We start from the raw sequence: 26099 nt of genomic DNA on the forward strand, positions 1-26099 counted from the left end.
CTGTTGATAAGAACAGCATCAGAGAGAGTGATTTGAAATTGGTTAACGATGCTGCCCTTGTGGCGTGCAGGCCCCTTTAGGCATGAACCCATCCCTGGCGGGCCTGGCAGTATGGGCCTTGGGCTCTAGTCCTGCCCACCGCAGACACACTGGGCCTCCTCGGGCAAGTGTCTAAGCTTCCCGTGCAAGTAAAGAAATTGAGCTTGCTCTTTAATTTTGGTTAGGGGGACGATGCGACCCAGTGAGCTAGTGTGATTTCAAGGGAATTTTAAAAAAGCACTTTGTGATTTACTGGTCCTTATTTTGACTGGTGAAGTTATCAATTGCCTGCTTTTTCTAGAGCCCTTGCTGTCCAAGCCCTGTTTAGAAGCTGTTTGAGGGGCGCCTGGGTGGCTCAGTCGGTTAAGCATCTGCCTTCGGCTCAGGTCATGGTCCCAGGGTCCTGGGATCGAGCCCCGCATCGGGCTCCCTGCTCGGCGGGAAGCCTGCTTCTCCCTCTCTCACTCCCCCTGCTTGTGTTCCCTCTTTCGCTGTCTCTCTCTCTGTCAAATACATAAAATCTTAAAAAAAAAAAAAGCTGTTTGAGTGTTTGATAATGATTTGGAAAAAATAAAATAGTGAGCAGGACCAAGGAACTCTGCCAATGCCGGGTTTGGTCAGGGGGTAAGCAGCTTATAATATGGCTTTTTTTTAGATCTATAATATTTCACCACTTTGGGAAAGTGCTCATGTGCCTCCAGAGAAGGCATGATAATGAAAATAACCTTTTTTTAATTTTATTTATTTATTTTTTTAAGATTTTATTTATTTATTTGACAGAGAGAAACACAGTGAGAGAGGGATCACAAGCAGGGGAAGTGGGAGAGGGAGAAGCAGGCTTCCCATGGAGCAGGGAGCCCGATGCGGGGCTTGATCCCAGGACCCTGGGATCATGACCTGAGCTGAAGGCAGACGCTTAACAACTGAGCCACCCAGGCGCCCCCCCCCCCCTTTTTTTTTAGATTTATATATATCAGTGAGAGAGAGAGCAAGCAGGAGGAGGGGCAGAGGGAGTGAGCACAGGACGGGGGGAGGGGCAAAGGAGTGGGAGAGAAAAATCTCAAGCAGACTCCCGCTGAGCGAGGAGCCTGATGCAGGGCTCCTTCTCACAACCCTGAGATTACAACCTGAGCCAAAACCAAGAGTCGGTCACTTAACCAACTGCGCTACCCAGGTGCCTTGGAAATAAGCTTTTTGAGGGAGGATCTCATTCACTTCACAATTACCTAGATACATATTCAGGTTCATCCTGGTCCCAGCCCCACAGCTGATGATCTTGCCAAGTTCATTCCTCTCTTGGCCTCAGTTTTTCTCATCTGCTGAGGTGAGAGAGAGAATTATTTCAGATATCCCTTCCAGCCCTAAAAAGTCTGTAATGCAATTTGAGGTATTTGCGTGTTTGAGTTATTGTGATTCATAATAAGAAATATAGATTTGGCCTTTGTCCCCAAGGTTCTGGCACCAAATCACTAAAACTTTTGCACTTTCCTAATTGTTGAGAGAAAGGTGTCTTTTGTTATGTTAATGAGGTGGCTTTTCTATGGCACCTAAGGACGGGGCTGGTTGGCATGGAAATTGATTAGAGGCTTGATTGGGAGGTTGGAACTTTCAGTCCTCCTCCTCTTCTCTGGGGAAGGGAGAGGAGCTGGAGGTTGAACCAATCACCAATGGCCAGTGATTTAATCAGTCGTGCCTGTGGAATGAAGCCTCCATAAAAACCCAAAAGGACAGTGTTTGGAGAGCTTCCAAGTGGGTGACCACGTGATTTATGGGGGAGCAGCACATTTGGGGAGGCCATGAAAGCTCCCCACTCTTTCCCCTTGCCTTGCCCTAGGCTTCTCTTGCAGCTGGATGTTTCTTAGGTACATCTTTTGTAACAAACCTGTAATGTAGTAAGTAAAATGTGTGAGTGCTGGGAGCTGCTGGAGGCAAGTAATGGAACTCAAGGGAGGGGATTGTTGGAACCTCCAGTATATAGCAGGGTGGTCAGAAGCACAAGTGACAGCCTGGGTTGCAAATGGCATCTGAAGTGGGGGAGGGGACAGCCTTGTCGGACAGAGCCTTAACCTGGGGGGGGTCTGACTCTGTCTCCAGGTAGATAATGTCAGAATCAAGTTGAGTTGTAGAACCCTCAGCTGGTGACCTAGAATCGCTAGGTGGTGTGGAGAAGGTCCCCCTCCGGTCCCCCCCCAGAAACTTGGGGACAAAGGCCAAATCTATATTTCTTATTATGAATCACAATATCTCAAACACGCAAATACCTCAGACTGCATTACAGACTTTTTAGGGCTGGAAGGGATATCTGAAATGATTCCCTCTCTCACCTACTCAGCAGATGAGAAAAACTGAGGCCAAGAGAGGAATGAACTTGGCAAGATCATCAGCTGTGGGACCAAAATTGTAGCTGGTGATCAGAAGTGGGATCAAAGAATCATTTCCATTTCTTTCATTTTGTTATCTTGTTACGTTTCTGTTTGGCCAGTGACTCCTTCAAAGGGATTTAATCCACAGTAGAAGGGCTACTTTCCGGTATTTTTACACTGGTTTTTTTCCCCCAGATTTTTATTTAAATTCTAGCTAGTTAAAATATAGTGTGATGTGGGTTTCAGGAATAGAATTTAGTGATTTATCACTTACATGTAAGTGTTCATCAAAACAAGTGCCCTTAATACCCATCACCCATCTAACCCATCCCCCACCCACCTCCCTTAAATAGAGAGTCTCTTATGGTTTGCCTCCCTCTCTCTTTATTCCCCTTCCCCTGTGTTCATCTGTTTTGTTTCTTAAATCCCACATTTGAGTGAAATCATGGTATCTGTCTTTCTCTGACTGCCTTATTTCGCTTAACATAATACTCTCTAGCCCCATCCGTGTCGTTGCAAATGGCAAGATTTCATTCTTTTCGATGGCTGAGTTCACAGTTTCTCCTGTGTAATTGTATTGTTCTCTATTCATCATGGAGATATGAAATTACAATATTTATTCCTCTAATTTCTTTGATTCAGTATGTTGCTTACGGTGATTCTTAGTGTCTGATACTGGGTAGTGCTTGTGTTTTTCACATTGAAAAATTCAGAACCACTTTATTTGAAGGACAAAATGCAGTGCTGTATGAGAGGCTCTTCTGAGTCAGAGAGGCGCGGTTTTGCTCACAGGAGCATTGTGGGATTAGGATCTTTCCACTTCCATGGTTGGTTTGCTGTCTCACTCTCAGAACGAGCCAGGCCTTCTCTCTGTGGGGCTTTAATTGCTTCATTAAAGATCATTACGTTCACTATAAAAAGGTGAGGCAAATAATGGACCATTCTCTCTTCATAATGCCATTGTAAAGCTTTTTAATTACAAAGGAGCTCCTTGCAAAGGGAACCGTTGTGCACTGTTGGTGGGAATGTAAATTGGTGTAGCCACTATGCAAAACAGGGTGGAGGTTCCCTAAAACTTGAAAATAGAACTACCCTATGACCCAGCGATCCCACCGCTGGGTATACCCCGAAGGAAAGGACATCAGTGCCACAAACAGAAGCCTGTAGCAGCATGTTTACTGCAACGTCATTCAGAACAGCCAAGACACGGAAAGAGCCTAAGTGTCCAATGGTGGACGAATGGATACCTAGGGACATATATACAAGAGAATATTACTTAGCCATACAAAAAGAAGGAAATTCTTCTATTTGTGACAATATGGATGAACCCCGGAGGGCATTGTGCTAAGTAACATAAGTCAGAGAAAGACAAAAACTGTATGATCTCACTTATATGTGGCATCTAAAAAAGCTGCTGATAAAAACAGGAGAGGAGACTGGTAGTTGCCAGGGGCTGGGAGGGAAGGGAAATGAGGAGAAGTTGGCCAAAGGGCACACATACACTTGCAGTGATAAGACCGATGAGTCCTGGGGATCTAACGTACAACATGGCCGCTCTAGTGAACAATATAATATTGTACACTTGCACGTTGCTAAGAGAGTAGACCTTCTGTGTTGTCACCACCACCCCAACAAAATGGGAATTATGTGAGGTGGAGGATGTGTCAACTATCTATGTGGGAATCATGTCACAATTTATGTGTGTATCAAACCCTCATATTGTACACGGTAAACTTATACAATGTTATATGTCAACTATGTCTCAGTAAAGCTGGAGAAGAAAAAGGATCTTCCTTCTCTGTAGTCTGATGGCTTATTTCCCAGAATGTTATTTACTCTTCGGGAAAATTTGCTTCTGTTGGCTTAGCTGAAAGTATTTCCCTCAAAATTTAGCATGAAGATGGTATTGTACCCTTATGTATATGTGTAGTTTCTCTGGGCATTTAAAGGCTATTCATAAAGTTCACATGGGTTATACTGGTAAATAACAATAAAGCCAGCATCTAATTTCTCATGTGGTCATCAGTAATAAAAGTTGGATAATTTTAATCAGATGCTACTCATATATAGACTTTTGTACATGGAAAGTTGATTTTGTGAAACTGTGGTTCACAGTGGGTAAGCTCTGAGAAGGGCTCCTGCTTGACCTATTTTTTAATAAACTAAGTCACTAACTCTACAACCTGCACAGGGTGTATACAGAGCAGTCTGTCAACTGAACCAAATTAACATCTCTTATGGCTCATTCTGAGTATTGAAACGCAACCTGACCTTTAGTGTCCTAAGAGCTTTTTATTTCTGCACGTGACTCTGGCAGCTGACGGAATAAAATCTCATGTTAACAAAGGAGACATTGTGCACACTGCCTTTTAAAAACATAAATTTGTTTTCATTTTGGCCAGGTTTTTCTAAGTATAAATTTGACAGGAATAACTTCACTTGCATATATCCTGATCATTCAAAATTTCTTTACAGACTTCTTCAATAGTTGGGTACATTATAACCAGATGAGCTATTCTCAAAATTCTCATCAAAAATCTTGTTTTATCATTCAGTGCCAATTTACAGAAAATACCATTTTTTTTTTCATGGCAGCTAAAGAGTTTGGAAATTATGGCTGAGAACTCTAGGATTTTCTAACAGGTGTCCCTGGAATCTCGATGCCTCTAGCAGGGTACCCTTCACAAGAATCAGAGAGTGGCTTTCCAGTGATTCATGAGGACATCAGATCTACTTTGCCTTACCTGGAGTTGACTCTTCAGAGGCATAGCAGAGAATTAACAGTCAGTATTTCTAGAGCCAGCAGGGATTAGCAAGAGTCGTGAGCTTTTTGCCTCTACCTTGGTCAGATGGTGGGGGTGTCGGCGTGTTTCCGTCTCATGCTCTCAGGAGAAATAGCTGTGTGGCCCCACTTCATGGGATAAAATGCCCTTCTGCCTTGTCAGCTTCCTGATAACTGCCAGTCAGAGCATTCTAGCTGGTTCTATTTTTTTTCGGGGAAAGGAGCCAAGAATCTTTGGTTGTAAAACCCAAGTCCCAAGCTTGTCCCAGCTCATATGCCCAGAACAGACTGGAGCATTTAAGTAGGGGATGTCTAATTAATTAAATCTTTGAGCACGACTTTATGTCTCTGTTAAAAGTGAAAAGTCATCTAGCATTTGCTAAATTGTCCCTCTGAGGAATAGAATTTAGTGTGAAAACTGCATTTTCAGTATTTATGGATCATCCTTACTCATCAAAATTACATTGACAAGGTGAATTACTAAGTAAAAAGCCTTGCATAGTCACATGGTATTTTAAAAAGTATCCTTTCTTTGCTGTTAAGCACAGCAATGATTTTTGACTTGCCCATTGAAACTAGTCGATTTTTACAGTTTGAGCATTTTTTAATGTGTCTAAAAGTCACCTTGTAACTTGTGTTTTATAATCTTGTCCCTGTACCTTTCTCATAAGGCATTATATTTGAAAGCTGTATTTTTTTTTTCAATTTAATTTCAGCCAGAACTGTAGACAGGGAACCACATCTCCATGAGTTTTAAAAGAAAATTTTGCTGTGAAGGATACATTTGATTGAATTAAATTTGGTAAAAATTATTTACTTTTAGAGAAAATATTCCCTTAAAATTGGAGTCTGCTGGATTTTAGCATAAGCATATCTGAACTTGAATAAGTCTTTGGCTGAAGATATCTGGGCTGGCCTGGGAGCGAAACACTATTCAAATCTCTATCCTGCCCAAATAAAAATCCACATAGGCCTTTATTCCCTTTTTTCCCCAAAAATAATAATTGAGCTCTATTCTGTAGTCCTATATTGCACAATGGAGAGTCAAAGCCCCTTTCTTCCTCTCTGTCAGGGAAGAACAGCCAACCCCATTCAGTGACTGATAGATGGCGAGCTCTCAGCCAGAGCTGCTGAGACTTGGTCTGAAAGTTTCTCTAAGTTCTTCATCCGGATTCCAATCTGTTGTATTCACTTTTTAAAGTTGTGCTTTGAAAAGTAGACCAGTTTGAAGACAAGTAGGGAACAAAGGACTCTAAGCAGTTTTTAAAGCTAGTGTGGAGGACTAGCAGAATTCTGCTGCTTCTCTCTTCACCATGAGTGGTGGACCTACATAGAAGATTACTTACGGGTTTTTGAAAATGCCCCCTGCTAGACATTTAGGGGCTGTCTTTGTCTCTCAGGAGCCTGTCAAATTGAAACATGGCTAGAAGGAGCGTTCAAGAGAAAAATTTCACCCTGAAATTGACATGGATCCTCACCACCAACGGGATACATTTCCTGAAGCATTAAAAATAAAACCAAACAGGAAGTGCGTTTCATAGCCCACCAGCTCCATTGAGAATCAGGGCAATCAGTGGTTAGACCTGTTTCTGGCTGCATGTTCCTTTCATGAGTAACATAGTCTCCTTCTATCCAAGCAGATTTATCAAGTCAGAACATGGACAGAAAGCCAGGGGCCAGGCTTTCTGGGTCTGGGAGCAGTAGCCCTTAGATGAGCCCTAAATGACTTAAAACTCAAGGCTCCTTAAGTGAAAAGCCCTCAATATTATGTGTAGGATGAGGGATGAGGGTGTGTAGGCGTGGGTGGGGAGGACCAGGTTTTAATAAAGTGCTCAGGAAAGACTTGACTGAAGATTTTGAGCAAAGCCTAGGAAATGAGGTTGTGAAGCATGTCTGGGTAAAGAGCTTCTAGGCAGAGGGAACAGCAAGTGCAAAGGCCCTGAGGCAGGAGCTGTATATGATATATGTATATATTTTTTATTTTATACTGGTAAGGTTTTTTTTTAATGCAGCCATAGTAACTGGAATAAATGGAGTATTATGCAGTTCATTAAGATCATGTTATAAGAGTATTTAGCAATCTGAAAATTTACCCTTTATTGCTAACTGTGTTAAGAAAAAAACTGTAGGTTTAAATAAGTGCAGGAAGGTATAATGTATGATATTATAATGATACGTTGGTACACATGTGGTATCACTCTGTTAGGGGAATCCAGGTGGTTTTCGTTTTCTTGATTTTGTTTACCCGCATTACATTTCCCTTTCTGTAATGAACATGGTAGCTTTTATCGGGAAGAGAGACCGTGAAGGGGGGGGTGCGTCCCTTCAGGCAGGATGAGGTGTGTGACTGTGGCTGTTGGAGGTGACACACGGAAGTCTGCAGGTAGTGTGTCTCCAAGTGCCTAAGGGCCCTGACTGCCTAGCTGCCGTCCAGAGACGGGGCTCTGGTTACAAGGAGAGAGACTGGCGTGGCCCCGTCATTGGAAACAAAGGTCAGGGCCGATGTCCAGAGAAACAGCTGGGCTCTACGGAAGGATGGAGCCTCAGAAATAAGTCAGAGGCATTACTGGGGGGGGGGGGGGGCATGGGAGCTGACCAGGCCAAGTGCCACTTGACATTAAGCCTCTTAGGACTGGAGTGAAGACAAGTATTAATGCATTATTAAGTAATAAATGAAAATTATGGGGCGCCTGGGTGGCTCAGTCTTTAAGCGTCTGCCTTCGGCTCAGGTCATGATCCCAGGGTCCTGGGATGGAGCCCCGCATCGGGGTCCCTGCTTCCCCCTCTTCCACTCCCCCTGCTTGTGTTCCTTCTCTCGCTGTGTCTCTCTCTATCAAATAAATAAATAAAATCTTTTTAAAAAATGAAAATTATTCATTTCCAAGGTCAGGTGGTGTCTGAGGGGTGGGATAAAATTCTTGAATTCTTCCTTTCTGAGGTTCTGCTACAGGCCCAAGGTTGAGCCTCCACATACAGGGGAAGGGCCTAACTGCATCTTCTCCTGATTGACACATGATCCATGAGTTTTTACTTAAGTAAAATTTAGAAACTCATTGTATCACTCAGACTAGGATTGATAGCTCCAAACTATAGGAGGACTTTAGGCAATTCAAACAAGAATGGAGCTGAGAAGACCTCATGTTCTCTTCTGAACAACCCACCCCTGGGTTGGTCCCTCTGTCTAGCTGTCCATCTATCAGTTATCAATCTATCAATCTACTTACCTGCACATATTCCTTAATTATATTTTAATGATAGTATTTGATATATTGAAGAATATAACATACTTGTAAGTTGTAGACATTATAATAAAATGAATACACATGAGCCTTTCCCCCAGACAGGACTGGTGCTGCTGTCTCTCCCTTACCTTCTCCTGCTGCCTCCTCATGCCCAAGGCAAGAATGATCCTGAATTTTGTGGTCTTCATTCCATTGCTTTAAAAAAATTATATATATATATATATATATATGTGTGTGTGTGTGTGTGTGTGTGTGTGTGTGTGTATATCTATATTGAAATTACATATACATGTACTCCTAAGATTTTTTGGGGGGGGGAGTCTATAAAAATGGTACCATATTTATTTACATTAGAACTAATGTCTTTTTCAAAAAGATTAATCCATGCTGCCGTGTATGGCTGTGGTTCCTTCTGGGTTGTTGCTGTATAATATTCCACCATGTGACTATACCATATTTATTTACCTATTGTCTTTTTACTGGACTTTGGGCACTTTCTTTTACCAGACTGTCCACTACTTCTTTTGAGTTTCTGAGCTTACTATAGGGCACTACTAAAAATCACAAGAAAAAAGGTAAATGCCTAACACATAAAGTGAATAGTTTCTTAGGCCAGAATGCTGTATGTTTGCAAGCGTGTGTAAAATCTGTACCAAAACCTGGGCTGAGACCTAGTGTAGAATAAAGTTCCCGCCACGTGGCACGGTTCACATGCTGGCCGCCACTAGAGGGCGTGGGAGGGCGGGGACATCTGTGTGTCCCAGAAGCTAAGAATAACGTGGTTGCTGCTGGAACTTGGATGTGTGTGGCTGCAGTGTTTCCAGTACTCGCGCATTTCAGGGCAAAAACATTTGCGTCGCTCCAGTTACAGGAAGAAAATCCAGTGAAAGATGATGTCTGTATGTGTACACGTATACACGTGGATAGACACATGTGTTCCTTGCTTCCTCTCCCACCTATATTAAAATATAAGGGTAGGGTGCCTGGGTGGCTCAGTTGGTTAAGCGACTGCCTTGGGCTCGGGTCATGATCCCGGAGTCCTGGGATCGAGTCCCGCGTCAGGCTCCCGGCTCAGCGGGGAGCCTGCTTCTCCCTCCGACCCTCCCCTCTCTCATGCTGTTTCTCTCTCTCAAATAAATAAATAAATAAAATCTTTAAAAATATATATATAAGGGTAAAGAGTAGTGACAGGGACACTCATGGGGGTAGGACAGACTGGGTGGGGAGGACATTCACATACAAACCAGCCCAAACTACTTTGAGTTCATCACCCTTTTACTGCTTATTTCTAACGACTCACAAAGTCTTCTACATGATCTTTTTAAAAAGGTGCTTCCCTCACCTGTCCTTGACTTAGAACTTTCTCCTCTCTTGGAAGTGAAATGCATGGATTCCTTCCTTCCTCCCCCCACCCCCTCACCCCCAGCTCTAAATAACCTTGAATAGGGAACCCCAGAAATTTGCTTCATTTGCTCTTCTGAGGAGAGAAGACTTCTTGCTGCGTGGTTGGCCGCTAGGCATGAACTGCCCCGTACACCACTGAGGGTGAAGGTCCCTGCTTGGTCCGGAAGCGTACAGAAGAAGTGGCTGCCAAAGGTTGTCCTCAGAACCTGGGAATGTTTGTGGTGGACTGCATGCCGCCCTCTTTCCCCACAACTACCGTCCACCCCCTAGCGCCCAGAGCTTGTGGGTGACTGTGTGCCTCACACGGCAAAGGGGACTTTGCAGATGTGATTAAGTTAAGGGTCTCTAGGATGGGGGGAGGATCCTGGGTGACCCAGGTAGGCCAGTGTATTCACAAGCGTCTTTTTAAGAGGGAGACAGGTGGCCAGAGAGGAGAGAGACACATGCTTTTGGCTTTGAGGATGGAGCCCAGGGCCACAAGTCAAGCATTGCAAGCCGCCTCTGGAAAGTGGAAGAGGCCAGGAAACAGATTCTCCCCCAAAGCTTCTAGAAAGAATGTGGCCCAGCAGACCCACTTTAGATTCTGATCACCGGAGCAGTAGGATGACAAATGTGTGATTTTCCGCCACCGAATGTGGTAATTCATTACAGCAGGAATACGAAACCGTGTTCCTTATGTGTGAAAGAACCACCTTTGTTAGAAAGCGTTGAGGGTGTGCTTGCCAACTTACATCTCCGTCCACTGAAGAAATGCAGTGTGACCCTGATTTGTGGCAGGAAACAAGGAGGCTTGAGGTGCCAGCCAGAGTGGTCAAGCCAACGAAGCACCAGACCGGACAGGGAGCCCAGAGTGTTCCTACTGGGCAAATAGGAATAAGAGCTTGGAAAGGGAACACGTGGTCAAGATGGTCAAGAAGGGTCTTGAAGATGCCATGGTTGGAGGTCAGGGGCAAGGAGTGTTTCAAGGAGGAGGCTGTACGTGATGTTCTCAGGGTACTGAGGAAGGCGACCGGATTGTATAAAAATATGAGTGTTTGTGGAGAACTTTATAAATAGTTCCCCATACTTTTGTTTATACATGTGGAGGAGGCAGAGACTTTTTGGAGTAAAAAACCAAACGAAGGGGCTTACGGATAAAACCAGGGCTGAGAAAATGGAGGTGGGTCGTGTGAACCACAGATTTGAAAATATTGGCAGTGGGCGTGTGGAGAGAAATGAATCTGTGATTTTTTTGTTAATTTATTTTTACTGTGGTAGAAGAGCCATAATTGACCATGAGTGACCTTTAGTCCCTTCACGGTATCTGGCAGCCATCACCACTGTTGAGTTCCAGAATATTTCCTCACCCGAAAAGGAAGCCCCATCCCCCTTCCCTCTAGCTCCTTGGCAACTACGAATCTGCTTTCCGTCTCCACGGATTTGCCTTCTTCCAGATATTTCCCACAAACCATACAATACGTGGCCTTGTTGTGTCTGGCTTCTTTCACTTAGCATCATATTTTTAAGGCTCATCCACTTTGTAGCGGGTGTTATTACTTCATTCTTTTTTATGGCTGAAAAATATTCCATTACTTGGATATATCACATTTTGCTGGTCTGGTCACCTGTGGATGGACATTTACGTTGGTTCTGCCTTTAGGCTGCTGTGACGAGCGAGCAGCTTGGTTTTCTCTTGCTTGGTTTTGTTTTCAGAACAAGGAGGTGCGACCCTGTGGGGGAAGGAGAGGCCTGTGGCCGGGCAGGACCACTTCCATCCAGCAGACAGCACCTCGGACCTGGTTCCTGGCTGCTGGGGCCAGTCTGCACTGTCTTGAGGGGGCAGGATTCTGTCTGGGGAGAGAGGGGAACCTGGGCAAGTGGTGGGCTTTGCTCATCGTCCAGGAATCCTACAGGAGAACGGAAGGTAGCGTTAGGGAACTAGGTAAATGCCGGATGCCAGCATGGAAGCGGATTTTAGGCAGCACTCATGCCTCCAGCAGTGAGAGGACTGGTTCCAAAGGAAGAGCCCAAGAGTGTGCCCTTCACTTGTCATTTTCATCATGGAGAAAGCATGCAGGAAGGAGGGAAATGAGAGGGGCGATGTTATTATTTAGAGGTATCTGGTAGAAGGAGGCAAAAGTGCATGATACGGTATCCTTATTGGGTAGATTGCGTTGCTCGTGTGCTATTTATTAGGTTTTTTTTTTTTGAAGGCTATTCTTACTTGTGCCTGTTTTTAAAACCTGAACAACTGGGAGAGAGAACTTATAATCCTGTAGTCATTTGGCTTGTATTCTTAGAGAGTATTTTTAAACGCTAACTTTCAGAGCCATCTAATGTCACTTAAAACACAAGAAGTGCTTCCAGTATTCATTTCTCCTGATCTGCAGGTTTTAGATTGTGAATAGTATTTTTACTTCCACTGAAAACACATTTCCCCCCCAGATCTCTTTCTTGATGTTTGCCTAAATTTTTTTGGTCAGTTGTCATTATCTTTATTAAAATGAGTGATGATATTTTCAGTCATGACTCAAGAGTCATCTGCTATGGAAAGAAAACTGTCTGAATTCTAAAGCTTATCAAGCTAAACATCCTCAAGTCAGAAATGGATGTGTATTTTGAATAAATTGCGCATTTAAAATACCTTTTTTTTTTTTCTTTCTGGAGGCTAAATTCAAATGAAATCATCTTGCTTTAAAGGCTTTTTGTGGCAAAAAATAAAATAAAATAAAATAAAAAATAAAAAATAAAAAAAGGCTTTTTGTGGCTCTACCAGGCTTGGAATATGTAATGAAGACTCAGTAATTGAGAAAATTTTTAAATTAAGACTCAGTAATTGAAAGAAAAGAAACTTGTATTTTTATTTATTTTTTTTTAAAGATTTTATTTATTTATTCATGAGAGAGAGAGGCAGAGGCAGAGGGAGAAGCAAGGTCCCTGCTGAGCAAGGAGCCCGATGTGGGACTCCATCCCAGGACCCCAGGATCATGACCTGAGCTGAAGGCAGCTGCTTAACTGACTGAGCCACTCAGACCCCCTGAAACATGTATTTTTAAATTGAGAAATTGATCTGAAATGGATTTGAGGTCAAAACAGGGGTACCTAATCTAGGTCCTCATTAAACTGGAATAGAAAAGACTGCCCTTCTCCACAGTCTTGCTTACATATACCTAGGTGATTGAGTTGGACCATTTCTACTTGCCTAATGCAAGGGGGGAAGGGATCCTGGTTTGAGGAATCTGTTTGTGCTCTTTGTGAGGGCACATGGGAAGTTAGAGATCGACTTAGAAGTTTGACTCTGTTCCTTGTTCAAGGCACAAAAGTCCTCAACTGTGAAAGACAACGTGGCTGGTAACAACTTTTCTCATGCTGGTTAGAATATGGGATCGATAAAAGCAAGAAGGTTGTTAGCTAAAACTTTGGAGAAAACTCTTTCTTTTGGTACTTCCAGCTGATTTCTGGAATAGAAGAAAAGCTGCTTTTTGCTAAGCAAGTGCTTTAGAAAAGTAGAGAGAGGCCAGTGAAAAGTTGACGCTGTTGCATTTACCGGAGTTGAGACTCTGACGTTGCGTCTCTGCCTTTGTCTGAGCTCACCACCTAGACTTTGTGTGAACTCTTGGCCTGAGCTTCTCTTTCTGCCCCTCGCCCTCATTTTGCCCTTTTGAATTTAATAATGAGGGGAAATAGAGGGCATTCATTGGTTGATACAATTCATAGGAATACAGAATTAGTAGGATGAAGCTACAGGTAATCCAAGCCTGGGAAAGATCTTAATGAAACAAAATCATAAAGATAAGCTGTCCAGCACTCAGAGTTCTCAGTCCAGGGGGATTATTTGCTAGTCCCTTTTGGTTAAATAGTTCTAGCATCTCATGACCCTCCTTCTTTTTAGATACAAAGAAGAAATGTTCCCTTTCATATTCTTTTTGGACACTCTTTCCTGTCTGTTACCATTGTGCTCTGGGACTCCTGAATTCCAGTAGTTATTTCAAGGGAGTTGTAAATACTGGGGTGTGGGTCATGGTGGACTGAGCTATTTTCAGGCACATACTACCTTCACTCATATTTTGACACCTTTGAAAGATAACTTGACAGCCACTACCATGGGTCTGACATTGTGGTAAGGTCTGAGAAGAAGTGGGGGTCACATGGCTGGGTCACCTAACATCAAGACAGTATCAAGAGCAGAGTCATTAACCAATCTTGATCACCCTCCCCTCTCCCAACCCTCAAGTCTGATAGATCCTGGCTCCTTTTCCATGTTATATAGAAGGAAAGAATCCAGACAAAATATAAAAGTGGATCCATATAAAATATTTTTGGTCAAAAAGGCTATAATATAATACAGTATTCTCAAGATCTTCTAAATTTTTTTTAATCAGCAGTTCACATGAAGCTAAACAGAAACAGGATAATGAATATATGTCATGATTCCCTGATTGCCATACTTTTCTCTTTATTGAGTAAGGACCTATCATGATCAGGTATTGCTGTGTAATAAGCATACAGATCTCAGGGCATACAGTCAGCATTTACTTCTTGCTTTCTATCTGTAGACCAGCTGGGGTTCATCTGGTTTGGGCTGGACATGGCTCCAAGCTTTGGGTGTATCCAGGCCTGCTCTTCAGTCTTTCAGCCTTGTTGGACTAGAGGCTATCCAAGGCAAATTGTTCTTACGGACAAAGACTGTAGGAACCTAAAAGGGCAAACCCAGTCATTCATGCACATTTCAAGCTTCTGCCTATTAATTTCCAGTTGGCCGAAGGAAGTGACATGACCAACTCCGAAGCCAAAAAGGGGAAAATACATCCAGTTACCATAGGCCATGACAAGGGTGGGGACATGTAATACTACTACAGGGAGTGAAGAATTGGGACTCATAATTTGATCAGGCATTAGGGTTTTTTATTATTAGGTTAGGAAATTTTTCATATGATTATATTGGTTTTTATTCTATGTTCAGAATTTTTTTTTGATGTTGTATATTTTTTTCATTTATGGGATAAAAACTTCTAAGTCCAGTTTCCGTATTTATTTATGAAGATAGCTACTTTAACCACCTTTTCTTAACCCTTAGTATTTATAGGTGCTTCTTGGATTTGGGGCCATAATTACTAGTTTTACCCAGCACTAATTTTAAGGAATTTACTCAATTCCTTATTATTCTTATATCTTTCCAAACCAGAACCATTTTACCTACTAATAATTGGAGGGTATGAAATTATTGGCAAATTTCACATTATAGTGGCACATCTGTGTGTGTGTTCATATATTCAGAGCTGAAGGGCTTGTTCTGTTTTGTTTTAGAGAGCGAGCGAGCACATGCAAGTGTAAGTAGGGCGGGGAGGGACAGGGGAGAAGGAGAGAGAGAATCTTAAGCAGGCTCCCTGACCACTGCAGAGACCAACATGTGGCTCGATCTCACAACCCTGAAATCATGACCTGAGCTGAAATCAAGAGTCGGATGCTTAATCAACTGAGCCACCCAGGCGCTCCTAGAGCTGAAGGATTTTCTAAAAGCTACTGTTATTATAGGACTGAACACTGAACATATTATACAGAAGGGTCTCATTATACTTATTGAAAGGGGAACTTAGAAGAACCAGGTCCATTCTTTGACAATATCATCCACCTATCTGGAGCCTAAATTAATGTTGCTAAAACAAGAGTTACTGTTTTGGGATCATAAATTCCCGTTGGTAACACACTCATGGTTATTCAGCAAAATTAACTAGAGACGCAGCTGTGTGCTAGGCTCTGTGAGAGGGGGAAAGTGAAGGTAGGTAGAATGTATTAAAAATGTCCATGTATTTGGAAGGAACCAAATTCTCCTGTTAGCTGTTCAGGAACTCATTAGCCAGCTACATTTTCTTGCAATAAAATATCTCTTATCCCGGGCCTGACTCTGAAATGCTTCACTTGAACTTCTTGTGATATTTGTCAAGGAATGAAACACTTGACCAATGTCAATTTTTTGGTTGTGAATAGAGAAAGTGAGGTGACAGTTCCCATGGTCACCCTAGAGTGAGGTCTCTGATGGAGCTTTGCTTTTTTGGATTCCTGCTTAAACTTTGGGGCCACTTTCCCTGTCAGTGTCTCGAGCACAAGTCAATGGCTCCATTCTTCCAAGATTTAGTAAACGCCTGCTGTGTGGAAGGCACTCTGTGGGACATCTAGCATAGGACCTCCTATTATGTCAGGATTTTATTGTATTTCCCTTGATGTTGGAACAAGGGAGAAGGTCTCAAATGTCAGAGAGGTGGTAGAAATAACAAAAGACTTGTACCTTGTCAGGCATGGTCAAAGCTGTGTCCATTCACTTTTCAGACGATTCCTAAGAGATTCCATTGCTGTTTCTTCTACATAAAGAGAGCCTGCGGGCACCAGGATAAAAAGAGCTAGAAGTATTACATCATCAGAAAACATTTTCATTGGTACATCATGCCTTGACAGGAGGAAGTCCATGATTATATTTAGATTGATTCTGTTTTGCTCACTGAAATGATAACCTTAAGACAATGTAAGAAACAGGAAGAGGCAGGATATTCGAAGGCCACCAGATTTGTTGTATACACATCGATTAATGTTTCAAAATTGGGGTCTGGTATTTTCACGTATATCAGCATCCTATTTTATGTTTTCCAATCAGCTGTAATAATAGGTGTCTCATATTTAAATTATAGAAGCATCTTTGTGGTAATGTGTTGCACCTAACAATGTACCTCTTTTCAAAGGTTGAATATTTCTCTTTTTTTTTAAGATTTATTTATTTTAGAGAGAAAGGGAGATGGGGGGAGGGGCAGAGATGGAGAGAGAGAGAATCCTCAAGCAGAGTCCATGCTGAACATGGAGCCGGACATGGGGCCCGACCCCAGGACCCGGAGATCATGACCTGAGCTGAAATCAAGAGTCGGCTGCTTACCTGATTGAGCCACCCAGGCGCCCCCAAAGGTTGAATGTTTCTTTATCAAGAATATGAAATTTCAAGATTTGCGCAATGAAAAAACAGAAGTACCAAAGGAAATTTTCTTTTTAGTGTTTTGTTTGGTTTTGTTTTACCTTATGATTTTGGTCATTGAATCTCCTAGCTTGGTTTTTCATGACCTGTCAAGACTGGACTTGTTTAGATTCTCCCATTACAGGATACAGGTTTTAGCGCCCCGCCTGTGTGTTACGTTTTGTCCTAACCCAGCAGTGCATCTGGTCCAGGACCTTCGCCTTGGCCCCCTGCAGTGACTGTGCTCCAAATGAACCTGGGGTGGCATTGTGGACGGGGAGAACCATGAGTCTCTAACTGACCTGTCTTTCCAAGGAAGCTTCTGTGGTGACAACAAACAGAAACCCCTCAATCTAGCATTAATAATGGAGGAATTACTATTTGGACTCAAGAGTATCACATGGAAGCTGGAACCAAGAAATGCAAGGAACCAGAGGCTAGAAAGTTACAAGGAACGGAAGCAGCTTTTGAGGGCTCCCCAGGAATCAGAGGGAGCAGATAGGGAGCTTGGAGTGCGGTGAAGGGCAGTTGAGGAAGTGGAAGGAGCCTGGATGATGGTGCTGATAACCTGTTAATAACCATCATCTATTACTGCTTAATATTGCTGGTCATTGTGCTGGACGCTTTCAGTGTCACCTAATGTGTCTTCATGACAGTTCACGAGGCAGGAAGTCGTAGCCCCATTTATGAGACAAGGACACCAAAACCTGGGTAAGTTACTAGACCAAAGTGATGGAGGAAAGATTTCCGTGCCCATCCCTCCCCAGAGCCAGCAGGCTGATCTCCATATTCTACTGCATCCTCTGTCAGCCAGGTTCTATTTCCTTTTCTAGAACATGACCTTGTACATAGGCAAAGAAAGGTACAGTTAGAATTTAAAGTAAGAATTTAAAAATGTTTCATCACATGCCAATAATGAGGAAGGAAACAGGACTTTGGTGTCCCCACGGTGCAAGGCTGCGAGATGGTCAGAGCCCTAACTCAATGTGGTAGGAGGGACGGTCTCCATGTTGAAGAGACAAGTTAGGCTTTTTGTGACTGAAATGTGTTTCTTTTCTCTTATTAAAAGTTTACTTTTAATATTGCTAAAGCTTGTTTTCATCACAAAAAATGAGGCTGTATTTTTAGTAAAAATATGTTCATCTCTGTCATATCAACTAATTTTTTTCTTGGCAGAGAGTTCCTCTTTATATGTAAAAGAATTAAATCTTAGGAGATAATATGGCACCACTGGAAGAAACAATGGACTTTGAGCACACCAGTTCATCTTGTAGGCCTGTTTCCTTACTGGCTAAAGGAAGTGAGTAGGCTTACTTTACAGCTGGGCTAATCCAAGACTGTCTGGTGATAAATCAGTGGAACAGAGTAGAGTCCAGAAATCAGACTCACATGTATGTGACAACCAGTTTTCAACATAGGTTCAGAGGCAGTTCAGCGGAGAGAAGATGGCTTTTTAACAGGTAGTGCAGAAAAGTTGAATATCCATATGCAAAAATATAAACTTAGATGCATACCTTGCATCATATATAAAAATTAACTCCAAGGGCATTTAAACAGGCCCAAATGTAAACTGAAATCTATAAAATTTCCAGAAGAGAACACAGGAGAAAATCTTTATAACCCTAAATTAAGGAAAGATTTCTGGGATATAAGACTATAGGCATCATCCATAAAAGAAAAAATTTTTTTAAAAATATTTTATTTATTTATTTGACAGAGAGATAGAGAGACAACACAAGTAGGCAGAGTGGCTGGCAGAGGGAGAGGGAGAAGCAGGCTCCCCACTGAGCAGGGAGCCGGACATGGGGCTCGATCCCACGACCCCAGGATCATGACCTGAGCCGAAGGCAGCCGCTTAACTGACTGAGCCACCCAGGTGCCCCCATGAAAGAAAATTTTAACAAATTGGACTTCATCAAGATTGAAAAACCTTTGGTCTGTAGCAGACAGTATTGAGGGAATGAAAAGTCAAGGCATAGACTGGAAGAAAATACTTACAAACCGTATATCTGAAAAGATCTGTATCCCGAGTATAGAAAGAACTCTTAAAACTTAATAAGAAACCAAGCAGCCCAAGTTTTAAAAGTCCAAAGGATTTGAACAGATACTTCAACAAAGATAAACACATAAAAAGATGCCCACCATTGTTAGTTGTTTGAACTGCAAATTATAGCCACAGTGAGATACCACGACACTTACTGGAACAGCCAACATTTAAAAAGACCATACCAGGTGTTGTGAAGATGTCGAGCAATAGCAACTCTCATATTCTGCTGGTGGGAAGCAATGTCAGATGGTTACAACCATTTGCTAAAACAGATGGGCGCAGGTTTTTGAAAAGGTAAACATACACCACCATGTGATTCAGCCATTCCACTCCTAGGTATTTACCCAAGAGAAATGAGAGCATATGTCCGTACAAAGTCTTGTGTAAGAATGTTCATAGGAGCTTTATTGGTAAGAGCTAAAACCTGCCCATCATCAGGTGCATAGATAAGTAAATTGTGGTGTATCCACAGAGTGGATCACTGCTCTAGAATAAAAAGGAATGAGTTATTGATACACTAGCAAGTAAAACAACCTGGATGAATCTTGAAATAATTATGCTGAATTAAAGAAACCAGACAAAGAATAGTCATGCTGTATGACTCCATTTGTGTAAAAATCTTAAAATGCAAACTAATGTATTGTCACAGGAAGCAAATCAGTCCTTGCCTTGGAAGGGACGGGGGTGGTGCCAGGAAGGGCAGGCAGGAAGGAAGGATTCAGAAGGGCACCCAGAACTTTAGAAGGCTGATGGCATTCTTCATTATAGTGATTTTGGTGATGGTTTCATGGGTGTATACGTATGTCAAAAGTTATCAAATAATGCACTTCAAGTATGCAGTTGATTGTATGTCAATTACACGTTTTAAAGCTACTTAGAATAAAAGCCAGTGGGTACAGCAATCAACAGTAATACTTGAATGAGAGCACAAATAGAAGTAGGAGCTGTTCTGTTCAGAAGCCAGCAGGAATTGCATTGTTTTCTGCAGATAATTCCAGAACTTGTTCTGACATCGTTCCATATTGCTGAGATATCCCTTTCATGTGTGTTGTGCAGCATGTATTTCTTTTAGTTGAAATAATTAAAAGGTCCTTTGACTTCTGAGAATAATGTATTTCTCATTTTAGAAAAATGCCTTAGGGAGGCACAGTGCAAAGGTGGACAAGCATGGACCTGACTTCTGAGCTGAGTTTCCTGTGAGATGGTTTTTGGCCTTCTTGTTTGTATGTCATAAAAACAGAAACCAAAGATGACTGGATGCTTGGGACAACAGGTTCCACTGACTCTAAGACAAAGGTCTCCCCACCCCCAGGCCAGCCTTCTGTCTTTCACAGGCTCTGAGCCTGCTTCGGTATATGGAGATGAGCAAAATGAAAAATCCATGTGCTTTAACACCCCCACCCACCCCCGAAAAGCCTTCAAGTAGGATGAGTCAGGTAGGGTGTTTTGTTTTGGTTTTTTCCTAGTACCTTTTACTAATCCACTGTGACAGCAGAGTGATGGTCGCCCTGGGCTGGGCTGGATTTCAAAGAAGGTGACCACGTAGGTGGGTAGGCGTTTTCAGGTGGGCATTGGAAATGTTCTGTATCTTGCTTCCGATGGTGGTTTCAAGGGTGTAAACAGCTGTTAAAACTCACCAGATTTTGTGCTTTAAAAATGCATACAGTTTATTCTCTGTAAATCATATCTTGATAAAGTTGTTATTTTAGGAACTCCATACATTTCTGCCTTCAGCTCTCCACCCACGGCTTCAGAAAACAGTGGACCCGACACACGCACCCCCCAATTATGTCTTAATAAAATAATCCTGTTGTTGCCTCCCTGAATCATTTCTTCTTAGGAAAGAAAGAAATCCTTGTAGTTGCTGTTTCAGCCATAGACCCATAGATTAGGGTTTTTTGTTAAGCTTGGATACTGTTTGTTTATATCTTGTTTCTAAGGGCAAAGTCAAGGTGAAATTGAGGCAGTTTGTTTTAGCTAATGAACTACACAAGAGTGTGATTATTAGTTCTGTCCCTTCAAACATGCTAGCTCTGGGGCAGGGCACGGACCAGGGTGGTGGTCTATCCTGGAATCGCTCAAGCACAGGGATGCCATATAAAAGATACTTGTTTACTTGTCACTTGACTGAATTGATGTTTTTCCCCCCTTTAGTTCTGAATCACCCCTGTTAGACAATCCTCTCCTCCCTGATCCCCCAGCTGACACCAGGGTCATCCCTGCTTGGTTCCGTGGAATGTGGATGAGCTGATAGATGCGGGGTGCCCAGCACCCATGGCTTGTCTGGAACAGGCATACTGCTGTCTCTCTTCTCCCTATCTCTTGCATTTAATCATCAGTTAGCTCCAAATTATTTACTAACAAGCCTAAATCTTTCCCAGATCTAATCTTCCTACAGTGAAGGAGTGACTTACTCACCTGTATGTGTGCGAATTTCCTGAATGGATGGGAACCAAAGAGTTTCCTCTTCTCAATTTTTAGATTCTTCCCATAATAATTGAGATCGTGGTAGAAGTGAATGCATTATTAGCCCTGTGTCTCCAGGTGACAGAAACATTAATCCTGAGCTCTGAGTCAAGCCTCATCACCTCTGCCCCTTTAGGCAGGTACACTCTGTCCTCTCAAGTTTGATCAATTCTTGACTTCATAAATGACTGCTCAATAAACAAGCATAATGAGGTAATTGACTTGCTCCTAAGAAGGGGCTTAAAATGCACCAATAAGACAGCAGTCATTGCCATAGGAAATAAAACTGTGTTGGTAATTTAATTTAGTTGGGAGATCCAGGCCAGATTGAGAAAGCTGTTCACTTTGGGTCCCTAGATTCCCACTAAAAAGGGCCCCAAAGAACCGATTTTTGTAAATTTACTCCCTGAATGCCTGTCCTAACCAATGAAGCAGTCAGGAATATAATTTATAATGCATTTTACATCTTAAAAAAATCATTTGAATGTGTACTTCCCTTGGGCAGAATTCTTATCCGTTCATTTAAAAGTGTCCTACACATTTCTACCCTGAGCAAATGTTACTTTGAAGAGAAAAGTTATGTTAGGGGCTCCTGGGTGGCTCAGTCGTTAGGCGTCTGCCTTCGGCTCAGGTCATGATCCCAGGGTCCTGGGATCGAGCCCCGCATCGGGCTCCTTGCTCCGTGGAAAGCCTGCTTCTCCCTCTCCCACTCCCCCTGCTTGTGTTCCCTCTCTCGCTGTGTCTCTCTCTGTCAAATAAATAAGTAAAATCTTTAAAAAAAAAAAAAAAAGAAAAGTTATTTTAAAACATGCCATTCAATTCAGGCATATTTGATAAGTGGAGAATCTGGTACCAGTGATTATTTGACATCTAAACGGTGAATAAAATACTCATAAAATTTTGACAGTTACTCAAAACATGTTCAAGGCAATGAAGAGATGGAACCTGCCTTAAGTGATAATGAAGGGACGTGACAGGACACTGGTACAGGACAGTTGTCTTTCTTGGTGGTTGTTAGGAGGGGACCAGGGGGCCCGGGGACAGGGCAGCAAGCAGGAGGAGGTGAGGCTGGGCACTGCAGGACCAGGGGCTGCCTTTTGACCTTTCCTGTCTGGCTCACTAAGTCCCCGCCCTAGATTATGAAACATGTTCTGGAAATTGTTTCCAGAGGGCACACATCTCTGTGGTGACAGCTTATTTCTGGATTCCTGGTGCAAATGCCTGGCCTCTGATGACATTCAGGGGTGTGTTTCATGGCCCATCATCTGATTAGTCACTGAATGCCAAGGACTCTCCCGGCTGGCTTAGGGTCAGAGCACATGAGCACAGGAGGAAAGAAACTTGTTGATTTCCCCCAGGCTCCTTCTAACAGACCCTGCCTTCAGGTCTGGGGTCCCCCTTTATGGATGTCTGCAGCCCCGTGGAAGTGAAATGCTGGGGCCCTTCCCAGAACAATGCTCTTTCAGCAGAGCTCTCTGAGTCTCCTCGTGGTGGAATTTCAAGCTTTATGTCTGAAGAGATGATTTCAGTCACCTCTGAAAAATCTTGGAAAAAAAAAAAAATGAGCCTGTAACAGATTCTTACAAAGAGTCCTCAGCTTTGCTTTGAAGAAGGGTGCTTTCATTCCGTTTTCAGTTCTGGGGTGAGGTACTGCGAGTTGGGGCATCCTGGTTAGATAGACTGGAGTTCACACCTTTCTCTACATTACTGTGCTCACCTATAAAATGGGTGTAATAATAGGAACCCCTTCCCAGAGTCTTGGGGAGGCTAGAATGAACCCAGCATGTCCAGCAGTTAACCCAGGATGGCACGTGTGCGGTTCATCTGGACTGTCACTGTCTCTGTCACTGGTTATCTTCATCTTCTGGGAGAACTGAAAAAGCCCCTGATTTGCAGCCACTTCCATGCTCACAGCAGGACTCCCCAGGGGAGCCAGGAGGCACACTAATCCCCCAGCTGCCCAGAGCAGTCACCTCCCAGACGCCCGGAGCCTGGCGGCTTGGTCTTTGGAGTTGGAGCCAGGCGCCATCTGCTGGGTTTTGGGTAAGGCGGGTGGGGTGGTACTGAGTTTCTGAGTCTGCTCCAAGGCCAGGGGCTGCGCAGCGTGGGCATCTGGTCCTGATCTGGGCCCTGCTTGAACCCTGTGTCTGACCTCACACACATCAGTTAAAATGAAGGGGCTGAGTTGATCCTGTGCTCTTTCCCGAGAACATACTGGAATCTACCAGAGAGCTGAATTCCTCTATATTCTGGGACTATCCTGAGGACTGAGGGTTCCTGTGCTTTGTCCACCTGACATTTGGTCCAAAAGCAGCAGCCCCTGCCTGCAGTCTGAGAGAGCCGTCCCCAGGCAGGGGTGTCACTCTCTCCTTGGCCTGCGCAGGTAAAGGCCGGGCCGTGGGAATGCACTCTGCTGCAGGCTGCAACCCGCTCCTCCTGCTCTCTGCACAACCACCGCCCCCCACATCCGTGCCTCACACATCCTTTCCAAAGCTTTAAAGAAATACAGCCTTTGTTTGATCCGTGGTCCTAACCGCACACCGTGCCCCATTGTCGCCTACGCCCCACGTTGTAGCTGCTGCAGTGGTTGGCAGCTCTCCGCTTGGCTGATGCAGCCTGGACGCCCCAGGCTGGCAGCTTCCGGCAGAGGAGAGGAGGCATTTCCGGAACAGGCTCCGAGGCTCCCTGCCTGTCGCTTCACCCAGCTCTTTTAACAGGTACCCGGCCCTGGGCCAGTCACAAAACCTCCAAGCCTCATTTCGTCACTTTTAATCCGTGGGAAATGCTATTTAATTTGGGCGTCGCGGTGAGGATTAAAGCACGGGGAGAGCTGCAGGGTGCCTGGCCCCTCGATAAGGGCTCCGGGAGTAAGAGTGGTTCCTGTGTTTGTCCGGCTGTCTGAGGCCAGCTGGTCAGTCCTGCTCAGGGCGTGCCCTCATGTTCTAAGGGACAAGACAGGCAGAGTGAGATTGGCATGGGGCTGGTCAGAGGAAGAGTAGGGAAGGATCCAGAAGGGCTGTCAGTTGAGATCAGGCCTCTTGCCATTTTGGACTATTGTGGCGTGAGGTGCAAAGTAGAGCCCCTTTTCTGACCACGGATATGCTCTCCCCTACTCCAAGGGCTCATCTTGGGGGGCCCCCAGGCAAATCCATATTTAAAAAATATCCTTTCAGTCTGCCAGAATGCTCTCCCAAAACAAGAGCCTGAGGTGAACTCAGAAGCCCATAGTTACAAGAGAGTCCAGCTCTAATTTGTATAAAACACCATCTCAGGTACCCTTCTTTGGTTTGGCACCTTCAACACTGTGCATGGATCTCCAGGCTTCTGGAGAGAGAGAAAGCAGAGAGCTGTAGGACCCCGTGATGATCCGCGTGTTTTCCACGCAGCATACCCTGACACGTCTGTGGAGTTGGTGTTTTCCACGGGGATGAGGGAATAAAGGACGTGAAATGGGACACATGTGTCCTGAGACCTGGGTGTCTTGGTGGCGCCTTGGGAGAGAAGTTGAATGTGTTGGAGTGTTGGTGAGCCCAGGTCCCAGGGGTTGAACCAGCTTGGTGATTTTAGGTTTTGTGAGGCGATCTCTTGTACTCATAATCTTGTCACCCTTGTCACCACCGTGAGTAATCAGATTCTTCATATTTGAAGGCGAAAGGAGCGATTTGGGATCTGTCAACACTGTCCAGCTTCGGGGCGTTTTGTGAGAGCTTCTCTCTGTAAACCGACGAGTGGTTCACTGATGTCAAGGCCACCTCTGGGGAGAGACAGGTTTCTTCTTGAAAGCTGGCCTGCAAATATCCATCCATCCCAGCCTTTGGATGGTCCATTTCGAGCAAGAGAAGTGAAATGGGTGGGCAGGAGAGGGGGGCTCCAAAGGAGATAAAAGGATGTTCGCCACCGTGCAGTTTTAAATCAGTCACACATGGCAGCTAGCACTTCCGTCAGCGCCAATGCAGTGTACATTCAGAAACGACAACCCCGTTTGGTGGAAGGCTCTCTCTCTGCACGTGGAGTCACTGAGATCAAGTAGAGCATTCAGATCTTGTAAGGACTGATGCTGATGGTAAATACACTTGTGTACATTCAAGGGAGAGAGCGAGAAAGAAAAAAACATATAGGCTCTCTAGTTTAAATGCTCCTTCCTTAGGACCCAGCTTCTCATAGCCTCTAACAGAATGGGTCTTTCTAGGCTCACTTGTTTAATATCCAGCTTCTCTAACACCCTGGGAGCTCCATGAAGCTGAGACCATGCCTCCTTTTCCACTACTGTATGCCCAGGACCCAGCACCGTGCCTGGCACTTAATAAGTGCTCAGTAAAAATGCCTGGTGAATGAATGAGCCATCTGTCTCCCTTAAAGAGACCATCATTTCCAGAAGAAAGATGATAGCAGAAGACATTGCCTTCTGGACTTTTGGCAGGGATATTTTATCAACGAGGCAATCCCTGGTACAGCATATAATTTGGAGGGGGCTTCTACTCTTAGCAAAGTAATACAATGGAGCTTCTGAGTCTTGTGTGAAAAGTGACTAGTAAAAACTCAGAAGAGGGAAATGAGAGCTGGCTGGAATTGAAGTGTGAATGTTGCTCTGAGTACAGAAATTCCCCGGGCTACCCCCTTCTGATTCATTCACACATTATCACATGATTGCCTTGGCCTTGATAAGGTTGGCTAGAATACGCAGGGTAATCTCTCCTCTCCACCCGCTCTATACATCATCGCTCTTCAGCAGGGCTGGCCCAGCGTGGAGCGGTCTGCACTTCAGATGATAACCTTGGGG

General features: G+C 43.8%; 1 protein-coding gene across 3 annotated transcripts in view; it reads left to right on the forward strand.

Annotated features, from left to right (window-relative positions):
• Positions 1-26099, forward strand: part of RETREG1 (reticulophagy regulator 1) — a 126010-nt gene that overhangs the window by 40720 nt on the left and 59191 nt on the right. The gene's annotated exons all lie outside the window — the stretch shown is intronic.

The sequence above is a fragment of the Neomonachus schauinslandi genome, chromosome 7 (genome assembly GCF_002201575.2).
Source record: "Neomonachus schauinslandi chromosome 7, ASM220157v2, whole genome shotgun sequence".
Taxonomy (NCBI): Eukaryota; Metazoa; Chordata; class Mammalia; order Carnivora; family Phocidae; genus Neomonachus; species Neomonachus schauinslandi.